This window comes from Arachis ipaensis, chromosome B10 (genome assembly GCF_059453495.1).
Source record: "Arachis ipaensis isolate K30076 ecotype BB chromosome B10, ASM5945349v1, whole genome shotgun sequence".
NCBI classification, from domain to species: Eukaryota; Viridiplantae; Streptophyta; class Magnoliopsida; order Fabales; family Fabaceae; genus Arachis; species Arachis ipaensis.
Genome location: NC_142435.1, coordinates 30079774 through 30099722, shown reverse-complemented (window position 1 = coordinate 30099722; position 19949 = coordinate 30079774). Strand labels below are relative to the sequence as shown.

General features: G+C 38.2%; 1 non-coding gene across 1 annotated transcript; it reads right to left on the bottom strand.

The window, feature by feature from the left end:
- Positions 1–1612: 1612 nt before the first annotated feature.
- On the bottom strand, positions 1613–1720 carry LOC148579555 (small nucleolar RNA R71). The gene has a single exon (XR_015896699.1). It is a non-coding gene; the product is annotated as a small nucleolar RNA R71 (small nucleolar RNA).
- Positions 1721–19949: the final 18229 nt, after the last annotated feature.

Below are 19949 nucleotides of genomic sequence, written 5' to 3'. Positions count from 1 at the left end.
GTGTGAGAAATTGTAAGAGAGTAACAATTTTGTGCACCATTCATCTTGACATTCATAGTGTTCTTGCATGCATCACATGTTTTGATCCAAAATTTTCATGCATTGAGTCTTTTTGATGTTTTTCTCTTTCATCATTAAAAATTCAAAAATAAAAAAAATATCTTTCCCTTTTTCACTCATAAATTTTCAAAAATTTGAGTTGACTTTTTCAAAACTTTTTAAAATTTAGTTGTTTCTTATGAGTCAAATCAAATTTTCAATTTAAAAATCTTATCTTTTCAAAATCTTTTTCAAAAATCAAATCTTTTTCATTTTTCTTATTTATTTTCGAAAATTTTAAAAATATTTTTCAAAAATCTTTTTCTTAATTTTATCTCATAATATTCGAAAATATTATCAACAATTAATGTTTTGATTCAAAAATTTCAAGTTTGTTACTTTCTTGTTAAGAAAGATTCAAACTCTAAGTCTAGAATCATATCTTGTGATTACTTGTGAGTCAAGTCATTAATTTTGATTTTAAAATTCAAATCTTTTTCAAAACTAATTTTAATCATATATTTCTATCATATCTTTTTAAATCATATCTTTTTCAAAAATTTTTTTTAAAATATCTTTTCTAACTTCTTATCTTCTTATCTTTTCAAAATTGATTTTCAAATCTTTTTCAACTAACTAATTGACTTTTTGTTTGTTTCTTATCTTTTTCAAAACCACCTAACTACTCTTCCCTCTCTAATTTTCGAAAATAACTCCCTCTTTTTCAAAAATTCTTTCTAATTAATTAATTGTTTTAAATTTAAATTTAAATTTTATTTCCCCTTTAGTTTTCGAAAATCATCAACTCCTTTTCAAAAATTATTTTCGAAAACTTCTCTCTCTCATCTTCTTCTATTTATTTAATTACTTACTAACACTTCTCTTCATCTCATATCTCTGTTTCTATCCTCACCCTTGTGTTTGGATTATCCATTCTTCTTCACTCTTATTCCCTTTCTTCTTCTACTAACAATAAGGAACCTCTTTACTGTAACATAAAGGATTTCTCTTCTTTTCTTGTTCTCTTCTCTTTCATATGAGCAAGGACAAGGAAAAGGGCATTCTTGTTGAAGCTGATCTAGAACCTGAAAGGACTCTGAAGAGAAAACTAAGAGAAGCTAAAATACAACAATCCAGAGACAACCTTACTGAAATTTTCGAACAAGAAAAGGAGATGGCAGCCGAACCTAACAACAACAATGCAAGGAAGATGCTTGGTGACTTCACTGCACCTAATTCCAATTTACATGGAAGGAGCATCTCAATCCCTGCCATTGGAGCAAACAATTTTGAGCTTAAACCTCAATTAGTTTCTCTGATGCAACAGAACTGCAAGTTTCATGGACTTCCATCTGAAGATCCTTTTCAGTTCTTAACTGAATTCTTGCAGATCTGTGATACTGTTAAGACCAATGGGGTTGATCCCGAGGTCTACAGGCTTATGCTTTTCTCGTTTGCTGTAAGAGACAGAGCTAGAGTATGGTTGGATTCTCAACCCAAAGATAGCCTGAACTCTTGGGATAAGCTGGTCACGGTTTTCTTAGCCAAGTTCTTTCCTCCTCAAAAGCTGAGTAAGCTTAGAGTGGATGTTCAAACCTTCAGACAGAAAAAAGGTGAATCCCTCTATGAAGCTTGGGAGAGATATAAGCAACTGACCAAAAAGTGTCCTTCTGACATGCTTTCAGAATGGACCATCCTGGATATATTCTATGATGGTCTGTCTGAATTAGCTAAGATGTCATTGGATACTTCTGCAGGTGAATCCATTCACCTAAAGAAAATGCCTGCAAAAGCTCAAGAACTCATTGACATGGTTGCTAATAACCAGTTTATGTACACTTCTGAGAGGAATCATGTGAGTAATGGGACGCCTCAGAAGAAGGGAGTTCTTGAAATTGATACTCTGAATGCTATATTAGCTCAGAATAAAATATTGACTCAGCAAGTCAATATAATTTCTCAGAGTCTGAATGGAATGCAAGCTGCATCCATCAGTACTCAAGATGCATCTTCTGAAAAAGAGGCTTATGATCCTGAGAACCCTACAATAGCAGAGGTAAATTACATGGGTGAACCCTATGGGAACACCTATAACCCCTCATGGAGAAATCATCCAAATTTCTCATGGAAGGATCAACAAAAGCCTCAACAAGGCTTTAACAATGGTGGAAGAAACAGGTTTAGCAATAGCAAGCCTTTTCCATCATCCACTCAGCAAAAGACAGAAAGTTCTGAGCAGAATCCATCTAGCTTAGCAAATTTAGTCTCTAATCTATCTAAGGCCACTGTGAGTTTCACAAATGAAATAAGGTCCTCCATTAGAAATTTGGAAGCACAAATGGGCCAGCTGAGTAAGAAAATCACTGAAACTCCTTCTAGTACTCTCCCAAGCAATACAGAAGAAAATCCAAAAGGAGAGTGCAAGGCCATTGAAATGACCATCATGGCCGAAACCACAAAAGAGGAGGAGGACGTGAATCCCAGTGAGGAAGACCTCCTGGGATGTCCAGTGATCAACAAGGAGTTTCTTTTTGAGGAACCAAAGGACTCTGAGGCTCATCTAGTGACCATAGAGATTCTATTGAATCTCCTTATGCCATTCATGAGCTCTGATGAGTATTCTTCTTTTGAAGAGAATGAAGATGTCACTGAAGAGCAAGTTGCCAAGTACCTTGGTGCAATCATGAAGCTGAATGCCAATTTATTTGGTAATGAGACTTGGGAAGATGAACCTCCCTTGCTCATCAATGAACTGAGTGATCTGGATCAACTGACATTGCCTCAGAAGAAACAGGATCCTAGAAAGTTCTTAATACCTTGTACCATAGGCACCATGACCTTTGAAAAGGCTCTATGTGACCTTGGGTCAGGGATAAACCTCATGCCACTCTCTGTAATGGAGAAACTGGGAATCTTTGAGGTGCAAGCTGCCAGAATCTCATTAGAGATGGCAGACAACTCAAGAAAACAGACTTATGGACAAGTAGAGGACGTGTTAGTAAAGGTTGAAGGCCTTTACATCCCTGCTGATTTTATAATCCTAGACACTGGGAAGGATGAGGATGAATCCATCATCCTTGGAAGACCCTTCCTGGCCACAGCAAGAGCTGTGATTGATGTGGACAGAGGAGAGTTAGTCCTTCAACTGAATGAGGACAACCTTGTGTTTCAAACTCAAGGATCTCCTTCTGTAACCATAGAGAGGAAGCATGAAAAGCTTCTCTCACTGCAGAGTCAACAAAATCCCCCACAGTCAAACTCTAAGTTTGGTGTTGGGAGGCCAAAACCAAACTCTAAGTTTGGTGTTGAACCCCCATATTCAAACTCTATGTTTGGTGTTGGGAGGTTCCAACCTTGCTCTGATTATCTGTGAGGCTCCATGGGAGCTCACTGTCAAGCTATTGACATTAAAGAAGTGCTTGTTGGGAGGCAACCCAATGTTATTTAATCATTTTTATTTTATTTTCTCTTTGTTATTTCATGTTTTATTAGGGTGATGATCATGTGGAGTCACAAAAACTACTGAAAAATAAAAAACAGAATGAAAAACAGCATTGAAAACAGAACACCCTGGAGGAAGGGCTTACTGGCGTTTAAACGCCAATAAGGAGCATCTGGCTGGCGTTCAACGCCAGAACAGAGCATGGATCTAGCGCTGAATGCCAGAAACAAGCATAGAACTGGCGTTCAACGCCAGAAACATGCTGCATCTGGGCGTTGAACGCCCAGAACAAGCATCAATTCAGCGTTTAAACGCCAGAATTGCATGCAAAGGTGTTTTACATGCCTAATTGGTGCAGGGATGTAAATCCTTGACACCTCAGGATCTGTGGACCCCACAAGATCATCTCAGCATCTGTGGACCCCACAGGATCCCCACATACCTCCACTCACCTTACCTCCTCATAATCCTATATCACCCTTTCCCAAGAACCCTTCACCAATCACCTCCAATTCCCCTCCAAAACCATCAACACACCTCCATCTCTCCTTCTTCTCATCCTTTCTCTCTTCTTTTGCTCAAGGACGAGCAAACATTCTACTTTTGGTGTGGAAAGTTTTGTTTTTTCATAACCATTGATGGCACCTAAGGCCAGAGAAACCTTTAGAAAGAGGAAATGGAAGACAAAAGCTTCCACCTCCAAGTCATAGGAGATGGAGAGATTCATCTCAAGGGTCTATAGCTCAGTGGTAGAACATTTGACTGCAAATCAAGAGATCCCTGAGATACCTCAGGGGATATATTTTCCTCCACACAATTATTGGGAGCAACTAAGGGTGAAACATCAAGAGCACTCCATCATCCTTCATGAAATTAGAGAAGATCAAAGAGCAATGAGGGAGGAGCAACAAAGACAAGGAAGAGACATAGAAGATCTCAAGGACATCATTGGTTCCTCAAGGAGAAAATGCCACCATCACTAAGGTGGACTCATTCATTGTTCTTAAATTTTCTGTTTTTTGTTTTTATGTTAAATGTTTATCTATATTTGTGTCTTATTACATGATCATTAGTATTCAAGTGTCTATGCTTTAAAGTAGTGAATATGAATCCATCACCTCTCTTAAATGGAAAAATGTTTTAATTACAAAAGAACAAGAAGTACATGGTTTCAAATTTATCCTTGAAACTAGTTTAATTATTTTGATGTGGTGGCAACACTTTTTGTTTTCTGAATGTATGCTTGAACAGTGCATATGTCTTTTGAAGTTGTTGTTTATGAATGTTAAATATATTGGCTCTTAAAAGAATGATGAAAAGGAGAAATGTTATTTGATAATCTGAAAAATCATAAAAATGATTCTTGAAGCAAGAAAAAGCAGTGAATACAAAAAGCTTGCAGAAAAAAAAGAGAGAAAGAAAAAAAATGGCAAAAAAAAAAAGAGAAAGAAAAAGAAAAAGCAAGCAGAAAAAGCCAAAAGCTCTTAAAACCAAAAGGCAAGAGCAAAAATCCAATAGTCCTTAAAACCAAAAGGCAAGGGTAATAAAAAGGATCCAAGGCTTTGAGCATCAGTGGATAGGAGGGCCTAAAGGAATAAAATCCTGGCCTAAGCGGCTAAACCAAGCTGTCCCTAACCATGTGCTTGTGGCGTGAAGGTGTCAAGTGAAAACTTGAGACTGAGCGGTTAAAGTCAAGGTTCAAAGCAAAAGAAGAGTGTGCTTAAGAACCCTGGACACCTCTAATTGGGGACATTAGCAAAGCTGGGTCACAATCTGAAAAGGTTCACCCAATTATGTGTCTGTGGCATTTATGTATCCGGTGGTAATACTGGAAAACAAAGTGCTTAGGGCCACGGCCAAGACTCATAAAGTAGCTGTGTTCAAGAATCAACATACTGAACTAGGAGAATCAATAACACTATCTGATCTCTGAGTTCCTATAGATGCCAATCATTCTGAACTTCAATGGATAAAGTGAGATGCCAAAACTATTCAAGAGGCAAAAAGCTACAAGTCCCGCTCATCTGATTGGAGCTATGTTTCATTGATAGTTTGGAATTTATAGTATATTCTCTTCTTTTTATCCTATTTGATTTTCAGTTGCTTGGGGACAAGCAACAATTTAAGTTTGGTGTTGTGATGAGCGGATAATTTATACGCTTTTTGGCATTGTTTTTAATATGTTTTTAGTAGGATCTAGTTACTTTTAGTGATGTTTTTATTAGTTTTTATGTTAAATTCACATTTCTGGACTTTACTATGAGTTTGTGTATTTTTCTGTGATTTCATGTATTTTCTGGCTGAAATTGAGGGACTTGAGCAAAAATCAGATTCAGAGGTTGAAAAAGGACTGCTGATGCTGTTGGATTCTGACCTCCCTGCACTCAAAGTGGAGTTTCTGGAGCTACAGAACTCCAAATGGCTCGCTTCCAATTGCGTTGGAAAGTAGACATCCAGGGCTTTCCATAAATATATAATAGTCCATACTTTGAATAAGGATTAACGACGTAAACTAGCGTTCAATGCCAGTTCCATGTTGCAGTCTGGCGTCCAGCGCCAGAAACAAGTTGCAAAGTGGAGTTCAACGCCAGAAACACGTTACAAACTGGCGTTCAACTCCAAGAATGACCTATCCACGTGTAAACTTCAAGCTCAGCCCAAGCACACACCAAGTGGGCCCCGGAAGTGGATTTCTATATCATTTACTCAATTCTATAAACCCTAGTAACTAGTTTAGTATAAATAGGACTTTTTACTATTGTATTTACATCTGATAATCTTGGGACATTTAGTTCTTAGATCATGGGGGCTGGCCATTTGGCCATGCTTGGACCTTATCACTTATGTATTTTCAACGGTAGAGTTTCTACACACCATAGATTAAGGTGTGGAGCTCTGCCGTTCCTCATGATTTAATGCAAAGTACTACTGTTTTTCTATTCAATTCAACTTATTTTGCTTCTAAGATATCCATTCGCATCCAAGAACATGATGAATGTGATGATTATGTGACGCTCATCATCATTCTCACTTATGAATGCGTGCCTGACAAACACTTCCGTTCTACATGCAAACAAGCTAGAATGGGTATCTCTTAGATATCTAATACAGAGGACCGAGTCCGAGATATTAGAATCTTCGTGGTATAAGTTAGAACCCATGGATGGCCATTCCTGAGATCCGGAAAGTCTAAACCTTGTCTGTGGTATTCTGAGTAGGATCTGGGAAGGGATGGCTGTGACGAACTTCAAACTCGCGAGTGCTGGGCGTAGTGACAGACGCAAAAGGAGGGTGAATCCTATTCCAGTATGATCGAGAACCTCCAGATGATTAGCCGTGCCGTGACAGAGCATTTGGACCTTTTTCACAGAGAGGATGGGATGTAGCCATTGACAACGGTGATGCCTTACAGAAAGCCTGCCATGGAAAGGAGTAGGACTGATTGGATGAAGACAGCAGGAAACCAGAGGTTCAGAGGAACGAAAGCATCTCTATACGCTTATCTGAAATTCTCACCAATGATTTACATAAGTATTTCTATCTTTATTTTCTGTTTATTTATTATTATTATTCGAAAACTCCATAACCATTTGATATCCACCTGACTGAGATTTACAAGGTGACCATAGCTTGCTTCATACCAACAATCTCCGTGGGATCGACCCTTACTCACGTAAGGTTTATTACTTGGACGACCCAGTGCACTTGCTGGTTAGTTGTACGAAGTTGTGAAACAGATATAAGATCATGAACGTGCGAATTGAGTTTTTAGCGCCGTTACCAAGGAATGGAATGATCACGATTTCGCACACCAGTGTGCGTGGCCGACGCGAACGCGTCATTTTGGATTTTGCTCTTTGTACATTTTTTTCGAGAGTTGTGCTGGAATTGTGCGGGTGGTGAGCCTGGCGCACAACCTACCTCACGCGTACGTGTGACCCACGCGTACGCGTCACCCAGCCATTTCGTCTTTTCTCGCGTTCGCATGAGTGACGCTTACGCGTCATATTCTCAACCTACTACCCACGCGTACGCGTGGGCGACGCTTACGCGTCGCTTCCCATTTTCCATTCTTCTTCTTTCTTCTCTCCTTTCTTATTTTTTCTTCTTCCTTTCTTTCTTTCTTCTTGTTCATTTCTCCTCCCTTCTCATCCTTATTCTCTTTCATTTTCTTTTACTTATTTCATTTGCATATTTTAATTCATTGCATTTTAATTTTGTGCATGTTTTTATTTTTTTTCTAAGTTACTATTTTTCCATTGGCATTGCATTTTCTTAATCACCTGTTGAATTTTTCTTCCATTGTTTTGGCGCTTAGTGACTTATTTTCTATTGTTGGGTGATATTATTTATAGGTCAGTGCTAATCTTCTATGACATTTGTATTCCTTGCGCATTGATATGACCTTATATTGTCTTTTATGACCCACCCTCTCTCCCTCATTGTTACAATTCTTGCACTATTGATATGCCATTCGCCTATATTGCTTTCTCACTTGCATGTTATAGGTACCATCTAGTTGAGAACCTCATTATTATTTGGCATTAGCCCACCCATATTTTATTTGTTTACATATCTTTGTTTGTGGGTTACTCTACATGTGAAAGCTTCAATGCTCAGCATAAGCACACACCAAGTGGGCCCGGAAGTGGATTCTGCATCATTTACTCATTTCTGTAAACCCTAGGTTACTAGTTTTCTACAAATAGGACCTTTTGCTATTGTATTTTACACACTTGATCATACTTTTCGTCTTGGAACTTGTATGTTCATGCTTTGGGAGGCTGTCCATTCGGCCATGCCTAGACCTTTTGTTCTTATGTATTTTCAACGGTAGAGTTTCTACACACCATAGATTAAGGTGTGGAGCTCTGCTGTTCCTCATGAATTAATGCAAAGTACTATTATTTTTCTATTCAACTCAAGCCTATTTCTTCTCTAAGATATTCATTCACACACAATAACATGATGAATGTGATGATTATGTGACACTAATCACTATTCTCACCTATGAACGCGTGCCTGACAACCACTTTCGTTCTACATGCAAACAAGCTTGAATGTGTATCTCTGGGGTTTCTAATCTAAGATTAAAACCTTCGTGGTATAGGCTAGAATTATTGGCGGCCATTCCTGAGATCCGGAAAGTCTAAATCTTGTCTGTGGTATTCCGAGTAGGATCTGGGAAGGGATGACTATGACGAGCTTCAAACTCGCGAGTGTTGGGCGTAGTGACAGACGCAAAAGGATCAATGGATCCTATTCCAACATGATCGAGAACCGACAGATGATTAGCCGTGCGGTGACAGGGCATTTGGAACATTTTCACTGAGAGGACGGGAAGTAGCCATTGACAACGGTGATGCCCAACATAAAGCTTGCCATGGAAAGGAGTATGAATGATTAGAAGAAGGCAATAGGAAAGCAGGGGTTCAGAAGAAACAAAGCATCTTCATACGCTTATCTGAAATTCCTACCAATGAATTACATAAGTATCTCTATCTTTATTTTATGTTTTATTCATATTTTAATTATCAATTCTCCATAACCATTTGAATCCGCCTGACTGAGATTTACAAGATGACCATAGCTTGCTTCAAGCCGACAATCTCCGTGGGATCGACCCTTACTCACGTAAGGTTTATTACTTGGACGACCCAGTGCACTTGCTGGTTAGTTGTGCGAAATTGTGAAAAAGAACTAAGATTATGAACGTGCGTATTAAGTTTTTAGCGCCGTTACCAAGGAATGAACAATCACGATTTCGTGCACCACATAATATATTGCATGTGTAGTTAATTGCTTGCATTTATGCACTACTTGGTTGAAGTGATGAATTCTTTTCCAAAAAACTATTTTATAGCATTTTACTAATTTAAATTAAAATTTTTGTTGAACTTGCTTGAAGAATTTTATTTCGGAACATGGTTTTAGAGCTTGAATACACAAAACCAGTGAGATTTTGAACCTATTTGATTGGTTGCATTTTATCAACCAATGTTTTATTTTAGTGTGTGTTGTTCTCTCTAAATTTGTGATCTATTTCTTGCTTGATTCTATATTTCCATGGTTTGATGTATGCATACACTTATGTGATTGAGGCCTTGTTTCACTAAGCTTACATACCCATATGGCCTTACCCTTCTCATCATCTTTTGCAAACCAATGTTGAGCCTTTTTAACCCAATTTATTCTTTATTTTAGCACATCATTAACTCTAAGTGAAAAATAATAATGTCCTTAATTTGAATCTTTGGTTAGCTTAGACTAGTGAGAGTGCTCATGATTTAAGTGTGGAGAAATTGGGTTTGGAAACATTTGGTTTGAGAATTGGGTATTGTATATTTTTGATGAATTCGTGAAAAAAATGGTTGAGCACATATTCTTGCATTCAATGGCTTAAGTATATGCATTGAGAAAAACAAAAGAAAAAAATAAAAAAAATAAAAAAAATAAAAAAAAGAGCAAATAATAAAAAAGGGACAAAATACTCCAAAGTAAATGATAATAGCAATGCATATGTATTGTACTTAAATTCAGATGCATGAATATGTGGAAAACACAGTTAATGGGTAGTTAGATTTCATATTGTGCTTACATGGATTGTCTTAAGTTAGTGGGAAGTTCAGGTTAATCAAGGATTCAGATTTTAGTCCACTTAATCAAATACAATCCTATCTTGACCGTAACCCCATTACAACCCTTAAAAAGACCTCTTGATATGTGTATTTATGCATTAAATTTTTGCTGATTGGTAGAAGAAGAGCAAGCCTTAGAAAGCAAGATTAGTAGAGAATTGAGAGAGTCGAACCTTAAACACTTGAGTGATTAGAGTGTATACACTTCCGGTGAGGGTTCGATGCTTGATTCTTTGTTCCCGGCTTTCATGAACTTTCTTCTTGCAAGTCTATTTGTACTTCATTTTATGATTTGAATTAGTAGAATCCAGTTCATATTCGTTCTTAAAAGATTTATTTACTTTTAACCAAGTAGGTAGAAGCATTTTTTGCATGTAGTTGCATTCATATAGATAGGTTGCATTTAATAAGTCTTACCATTCCTCTTCACTCTTATGGTTCTCTTGAGCTTTGCATGAGCACATGCTAATGTTTAAGTGTGGGGAGATTGATAAACCGCTATTTTACGGTTTATTTTGTACTAAATTGAGTGGATTTTATCCATTATTCTCACACTTATTCATAGAATTTGCATGTTTTACATTTTCCTTCCTAATTTTGTGCTATGATTGAAAACATGCTTCTTTGGCCTTAAATTTGCTAATTTTAATCCTCTCTTATTACCATTCGATGCCGTGATATATTTGTTAAGTGTTTTCAGGGTTTATAGGGTAGGAATGGCTTAGAAGATGGAAAGGAAGCATGTAAAAGTGGAAGGAACACAAGAAATTGAAGGAATTGCTAAGCTGTCAATCTTGACCTCTTCGTACTAAATCGATCATAACTTGAGCTACAGAGATCCAAATGAGGCGGTTTTAGTTGTGCTGGAAAGCTAACATATGGGGCTTCAAAATGATATGCAATTTTCCATAGTTTCCTTGCAGTTAGGTGATGCGTATGCGTCGCCCATGCATGTGCATCGCAGCATCAGCATGACAAGTGCAAGAGGCAAGCGACGCGTACGCATGACCAGGAATTGTTCAGCGACGCATACGCGTGGCTGACACGTACGCGTGACAAAGCATCATGTGCTACAGATATCAGAATTTGCTGGGGGCGATTTCTGGGCTGTTTTTGGCCCAGTTTCAAGCCTGAAAATACTGATTAGAGGCTGCAGAGTGAAGCTGGAAGGGGGAATCAATCATTCATACTTTATTCATGCACTTTAGGTTTAGATGTAGTTTTCTAGAGAGAGAGGTCTCTCCTCTCTCTAGGTTTTAGGGTTTTTAGTCTTGTTTCTTCTCAATTTCAGAATTCTACCTTGCTTTAATTTAGTTTTCTTCTACTCTTATTTGTTCTAGCATTTTAGTTATCTACTTCTCTTATTGATTCCTTTATTTTGCTAATTTAGTTTATGAACTCATGTGTTACTCTCAACTTTCATTAATGCAATTTTTGTTTCACATTTCTTATTGTTCAATTGCCTTGTTATTGTTATTTCCTTGCTTTGGTTAGTCTTAGATTTTGCTATGTCTTGTTAGTTTTCTCTGTTTTTATTTTATGCCTTCCAAGTATTTGATAAAATGCTTGGTTGGATTTTAAATTAGATTTTTATGTTCTTAACTTGGATTGATCAATTAGAGACTCTTGAGTTATCAAAATTCTTTTGTTGATTGGTGATTGAAAATTGCTAGTTGGCTTAGGTTTCACTAAATCTAGTCTTTGATTAGGACTTGTGAACCTAAGTTGATTTCGCTCACTTGACTTTCCTTTATTGTTAGAGGTTAACTAAGTGAAAGCAAAAGACAATTACCATTACAATTGGTGATGATAATGAGGATAGGAATTCTAATTCTCAATCCTTGATAGGACATTTTCTTAGTGGTTATTTTATTTCCTTGTTATTTACATTACTTGTTCCTTATTTCAAAACTCAAAAATATACTTTTCCATAACCAATAATAACTACACTTCCCTGCAATTCCTTGAGAGACGACCCGAGGTTTAAATACTTCGGTTAATTTTATTGGGTTTGCTTAAGTGACAAACAGTTTAAATATTGATTGAGGTTTAACTGTCAGTTTAGAACTATACTTGCAACGCAATATTTTTGTGAAAATCTTTACCGACATTTTTCCTCCGTCACACCACCACCACCACTTCCTCTTCCTCCTCCTTCTTTTTCATTTAAATTTCTTCTTTTCCTTCCTTTTCCTCCTCTTTCTCCTCCATCTTCATCATCATCGTCATTATCATCGTCGTTATTGTTATCGTTATTTTCATCATTATCGTCTTCTTCCTCTCCTCCTTTTTTATTTCCTCTTTTTCTTTTATTATCGTTGTCATCACCACCACCACGCCACCACCTCTACCTCCTCTTCCTTTTTCTTTTCTCATATGAATTTCTTAAATCTCCTCCTTCTTTTTCTTCTTCTTCCTCTTCCTCCATCATCATTATTATCATCATCATCATCGTCTTCTTCTTATATTATAACAGTTCAAATTCAGAATGCACCGAAATTTCTTAAAGATGGTGACACACAAGCAAACTCCCAGTTTAAAACAAGTTCAGACCAAAGTGCACTTTATTTAAATCTAGAAAGTACTGAAATTAAATTCAAAATGCACCAAAATTACGTAACGATGACAATACATGAACAAAATTGGTTCAAAACAAGCACAAACCAAGTACACTTTATTTAAATCCAGAATGCGCCAAAATTACTTAATGATAACTGATACGGCCATTACAAATCCGATGTCATAACTCCGCATCATACACCATAACTCGGCACTTTACGTTATAACTCGGCACTCTGCGTTATAACTCAGCGTTATACGTTACAGTCAGAATCAACAGATTATATTCTGGAATAAAAATGTCCAACCAGGCATTATCACTTATTAAAACTTAATAAATGCTCTTCAATTCAGATGATCAACAGAAACGTAACTGATCTATTTCACCTCACCTATAAAGGTATGGTATTTTATCCTCAAAGGATGGACTGAATTCACATTACTAACTTAAGCATCGGAGTGCCTTTTGCAGGTACACTCCTCCTTTGTTCATACTCTTCCAAAACGTGATATCTCTCTAGACACAAGCTCATATCTTTCAAGTCTATAACTCGGTGTTGAAGGAAACAACTCGGCGTTGACTCTCAGGCACCGAGTTACGTCCATGTTACGTACACAAGAATAATTGGCGCCCACTGTGGGGCCGAAGACATAGTTCTTTTCTTTTTCATCGGACTCACTGCTTCTATATTTTCCCTTGGCTGATCTCCCTCTGCCTACACCGTCCGAGCTTCTCCAGATGGTATCTGAGTTGCAACAAGCCAACCAATGCATGGCAGAAGAGAATCAAAGAATGGCAAATCAAATTTCTAAGCTAACTAACGCTCGGATAAAAAACAATGATGCTCGTCAAGAACGAACATAAGAACACCAATCTAGCCCAACACACGTATCCGAAACTGCTCGGAATGAATAAGGTCGATCTCAACAAATTGAAGAAGTTAGGAACAAAAATGAAAATGCTGAGCCCGACAATTCTACTGGACTATTCAAGGCCAATGTGATGAATTTCGAGCTTCCCAGAAGGTTCCCCTTACCGACTACATTAATCCCCTACGATGGGCTAGGAGATCTGAAGAAATATATCAAGAAGTTCAAATTCATAATGATAGTAAACGGTGCATCAGATAAAGTTTTATGCTGTTGTTTTCCATCTTATTTAGATGGTCCTACACTTGATTGGTTTTGCTCTTTGCCTGCAGATTCTATTTCTCATTTTTAGGAACTTGTGAAGCTTTTCGAGGAGTATTTTGCTGGCTCGGCCATCTACCTACATGTTTCGGATTACCTGAACACAATCAAACAAGGTCAGAATGAAAGTCTAAAAGACTACTTGACTCGTTTTACAAAAGTGGCAATGAGCATACCCAACCTCCACCCCGAGGTGCATCTGCACGCCATCAAAAGCAGGCTCCGACTAGGAAAATTTCAAGAGGCTATTGCTGTCGCCAAACCGAAGACCTTGGCAGAATTTCGCGAAAAAGCAAAAGGTCAGATCGATATCGAGGAACTCCGACAAGCCCGGAAAGTAGATAAACCCCAGTACAAAGAAGAAGAAAAACCACGGGAGAGTTAGAAAAATTTTAAACTTACTCCCCGTTATAAATCCTATACGCATTTCAATACCAAGCGCGATGACATCATCAAGGAGATCCTAAGTTCCAAATTGATCAAGCCACCACAGAAGGCCAGCAACTATCTAGATTCGAAAGGGTGCAGGCAAATCAAAGTATTGCAGTTTTTACTAGAAGCATGGACATACCACTGATGAGTGTGTCATCGCCAAAGACCTTTTGGAGTGACTAGCTCGGCAAGGTCATCTCCACAAATACATCGGTGGTCATATACAACGGCGTGCCCCTCCCACTGGCGACCATAACTCGGCAGGACAACATAGCCGAGACAAAGAAAGGAAGAACACAAGTCATCCTGAACAACCAGAGGAGTTATTAACCGTATTTCTGGAGGTTTTACAGGTGGAGGTGCTACAAGCTCAGCAAGGAAACGCTCTTATCGAGCTATGCTATCAATAGAAGCCAGTCCACACGATCCTCAAACGCTTTCACAATTTCCTCAGATGACATTTCAATCCTCCGAATTTGACACAACTATAACAAATCTAGATGACCCTGTTGTAATCTCCATCCAGTTAGGAGAACTTTTGGTCAAAAAAATACTACTGGATCCAGGGAGTAGTGCTGACGTTCTTTTCTATTCAACATTCCAGAAGATGAAACTAAGTAACAACATACTACAACCTTCCATTGGAGATTTGGTCAGATTTTCAGGTGAACGAGTCCCGGTTTTGGGATCTGTGTGGTTACAGACCACACTGGGTGAGCCTCCATTATAAAAAACTTCAGATGTCTAATATTTAGTTGTAGATTATTTTTGCCCTTACAATTTGATACTTGGCCGACCTTTCTTGAATAAGTTTGGCGCAATCATTTCCACAATTCATCTTTTTGTTAAGTTTCCTGTGTAGGATGATATTGTTGCAACAATTCACAGTGACACCCGTGACGCCAGACAATGTTATAACAATAGTCTCAAAAGACCCCACCGAAGTATAAATGCACGTGTACACAGCATCAGCAGTCAAGACGACCTCCCAGTATTGGTCGACCTTGATCCAAAGGCAGACGTTCTTGAACGACCATCCCCGACGGAGGACTTACAAAAAATCTATTTTGCAGATAGCTCAGAAAATTCACTTATGTAGGAACAACACTAAGCTCGGAAGAGAAAGCCTCAATTCAATCATTCCTACAATAAAATGATACCTGGAGACATGCTTGGCATTGACCCATCAGTCATCTCTCATAAGCTGACGTTGGACCCTTCTATCCGACCTATAGCACAGAAGAAGCGAAACCTAGGCCTTGAGAGAAAGCAAGCCTCTTTGCAAGAGACTAAGAAGCTCATCAGTGCTGGCTTCATAAAAGAAATCATATTCACAATATGGCTGGCAAACGTCGTCATGGTAAAAAAACATAACGGTAAATGGCGTAGGTGTGTTGCTTTCACCGATCTCAACAAAACATGTCCAAAAGATTCCTATCCCTTACAATCTATTGATTGCTTAGTAGACAATGCTCCAGGTTATAAACACTGAGTTTCATGGATGCATATTCTGGTTATAACCAGATCTTAATGCATCCATCCGATCAAAGTAAGACTGCATTTATTACTGAATTTGGAAATTACTGCTATAAAGTTATGCCATTTGGACTTAAGAATGCAGGAGCAACATACCAACGCCTTATGGACAATGTATTTGCCACACAGATCGACAAAAACCTTGAAGTTTATGTCGATGACATGGTGGCCAAAACAAAGCTCAGTGGCAATCATCTCGACGACCTTACCAAAATATTCAACCAAATCCGAAAATATAATATGCGGCTTAACCCTGACAAGTGTGCCTTTGGTGTACAAGGAGGCAAATTCTTCAGTTTCATGCTCACCAACCGTGGAATCGAGGCCAATCCAGAAAAATGTCGAGCTGTGTTGGATATGGCAAGCCCACAAACTATAAAAGAAGTCTAACAGTTAACAGGGAGACTTGTTGCACTTTCTAGATTCCTACCTTGCCTAGCTTCTAAATCCTTCTATTTTTTCCAAACACTAAAAAAGAAAAAAGCTTTTCATTAGACTGATGAATGTGAAAATATTTTCACTACCATAAAAAACACTCTCTCAAAACCCCCTATTTTACAAACACCCCTTCAAGGGGAACCACTCTACTTATATTTATCTGTCACTAACTGGGCTATAAGCTTTGTTCTTATTGCAAAAAGACAGAAACAGCAACTGCCAATCTATTTTACTAGCAAGACTCTACAACATGCCAAACTTCACTATCCTAAGATCGAGAAGCTAGCTTTAGCTTTGATGTTCTCAGCTTGACGACTTCGGCCATATTTCCAAAGCCATGTCATCTATGTTCGCACTGATCAACCTTTACGACAAGTTCTTCAAAAACTAGAATTAGCTGGCCGACTAGTTAAATGGTCGGTTGAGCTCTCCGAATTTGACATCAGATACCAGGGCGAGGTCCCAAAAAGTCACAATATTTGGCAGATTTTATCACCCAATTTAGAGTCCCAATTTCCGTTGATGATTCAACCTAATGGTTTTTGTATGTAGATGGCTCATCTAATCCCCAAGGGTGTCGTGCTGGGGTTTTACTTGAAGATGGTAATGGTTACGTGATAGAGTAGTCTTTACACCTTTCTTTCAAAGTGAGTAATAATCAAACTGAATACGAAGCTCTAATCGCCAGTCTCAAACTCGCTTCCTATCTAAATATTACCGAACTCAAGGTATACTGTGATTCCTTACTCATCGTACAACAGGTGAATAACTTGTACCAGGTAAAAGATCCTTTATTATCCAAATACCTTGCTATTGTTTAGAGCATGTTTCCAAAGTTTTCTGAAATTGAAATTCAACATACACCTCGAGAGCATAATAGCCAAGCTGATATTCTATCCAAGCTCGCCAGTTCACAAACAACTTCTTGTTCCCTTCACCAATTCACACTACTTAAATCAAGTATAGATCTAACCGAAATTCTAAGTATCACACAAGACAAAGATTGGAGAGCACCCTATATAAACTATCTCAGGACTGGAATATTATCAAACAACATTAAAAATACTTGGCAATTTCGCCGACAAGCTTCATTTTTTACAATATTCAACAACTGCCTATATAGCCGAGGATTCTCTCGTCCTCTGCTTAAATGTCTTTCCAGGTCAGAGGCCGAGCTTGCGCTTGCCGAGGCACACAAAGGCATATGTGGTACACACCTCGGAGCTCGAAGCTTATCCTCAAAGATACTCTGAGCTGGTTTCTTCTGGCCGACATTGCGATAAGATTGTAAAACAAAAGTAAAAAGCTGTGATAATTTTCAGAAGCACAGTCCAATTACACACCTACCAGCCAAAATCCTCTACAATTTCGAGGTAAGTTGGCCCTTCAATCAGTGGGGGCTTGGCATCCTCAGCCCTTTTCCTTTGGCGGTAGGGCAGGTAAAATTTTTAGTTGTAGCAATTGATTACTTTTCCAAATGGATAGAGGCACAACCTCTAGAAAAGATCACATTACAACAAATGGTTTCCTTTGTATGGAAGAATATTATCTGTAGATTCGGCATACCTCGGCATATTATCATTGATAATGGTTGCCAGTTTGCCGATCATAAATTCACTTTCTTTTTGCAGGAATTAAAAATCAGACAGCATTTCTCATCGGTAGAACACCCGCAGACAAATGGCCTAGCTGAGGCCGCAAACAAAGTTATTTTACATGCCTTGAGAAAAAAGCTTGATGATGCTAAGGGTCTCTGGGCCAAATTAGTACCAGAGGTCATATGGGGGTACAACACCACCATCCACTCAACAACAAAGGAAACACCTTTCCGACTGGTATTTGGGTCGGACACAATGATACCTGTCGAGATCTCCCAAGCATCACTCCAAACTCAATTGCCGACCATAGTACAGCAGATACAGCTCGTCAATATGACTTAGACACCGTTGAAGAAATTCGATCTTCAACAGCAATCACACACCAAGCTATGCAAAAATATATAGCTCGGCGATACAACCAAAAACTCCATCCAAGGTGCTCAGAAGAACCGAACAGGCTAGACGACCCCCAAACCATGGCAAATTAGCAGCTAACTGGGAGGGCCCTTTCCAAGTTATTGAGGTACTCAGCAAGGGAGCCTACCGATTACAGTCCTTAGAGGGTAATACTCTGCCTAATACTTAAAATGTATCATCTCTTAAGTTATATTACAGTTAAAAGTCTGGGCCAGGCAAGTACTCTTTTTCCTACTACCAAGATTTTTTCCAAAAAGGATTTTGCTTGGAGAGGTTTTAACTAGGCTTGCCTACCTGCACCTTTGTAAGCAAAGTTCGGTCATACATATATATATAATCTTATGCTTTTTACTCTATCTTGCTTTAAGCATTTTTTACTTCTTTTTCGACTTCAAGCTGTTATCCTGCCGACTTATATTCAGCATCATACTAATTGCATTTCGCCGACTAAATAACAAAACTACCGATCTTTGTGAAACAATCCTAACTTTTCAACTATATCTTTATCAGATATAGCCGATCTCAACTATTCACGTCAAATATTTTGATTTGACCTAATACAAATCCTATCCCCTCAGTTATACATCTTGGGGATATAACATCAGAAAGCAAACAACTGTTGACTAAGGTTAAGCAAACAAAAGCACAATCACACATGCTACCATCAGAAAGACTGTACAAACATCTTTATCAAACAAACATCAATAAAAGGCAAATTCAATTAAACACATCTAATCATTCATATTATGTTTAGGCATCAAAATAATATGCAAAATAGCTCTATAAAGAGCAAACCAAATTTTAAACAAATAAACATAGTTCACTGAAACCAAATACACAAATCCAACAGCAAATACTATTCAACATTCTCATCTTCTTCTTCAGCAGCACCATCTTCCTCCACCATAGCTCCATCTTGGATGATCTTCCCTAGATCCATCTGAGAAAATCAAAGTCAAGAGCAAGAAACTTGGCCTACTGTGAAGCTCGCTCAAACCCTTCCACAAACGAATCAAGGATCTCTGCTTCCTTCTGTTTCTCCATCTCTTTCAACTTCGCTGTCACCTCAATTACCTGAGCACTCATGGTGGAAAGGTCAGCTTCCTTTTTCTTCAGATCCTCCACTTCTTTTGAATAATTTTCTTTCATCAGTTTCAGCTCCTTCTCAGTTTCTGATAACTTAGCCTCCAATTTGGCTACTTTGCTATTTTTTAAAGCCAATTCCTCTTTCAAAATTGGGTCTTGCTTTTGCTTGGCAGACTTCCGATGTTTCTTTTCTTGGCTGCGCCCTAAGCTCGCCAGCTGAAGACAATCACCTTAAAATACCAAACAGATACCATAAAGGACATATTTATACATATATCAGTATGCAACTCACAATCAAAAATAACATACGTTACCTACATATACTGATCGATGGTGACGTTCCCAACCTCGTCTGCCAAAGTCACATCTGCTGATGTCTAGCAAACTTCATCGGTGACAACCATATAAGGATAATCCTTCCCTCAAAGTGACGAGCCATCACTTTGATCGGCAACATGATGCAATTTCTTTTGATTCTCCATAAAGGAATGAATCTCCTCTATGGGAACCTCTTTACCCATTTCAGTCGAATCCTCAGACAGATCTACCACGTCAGACTTTATTTTCTTTAAT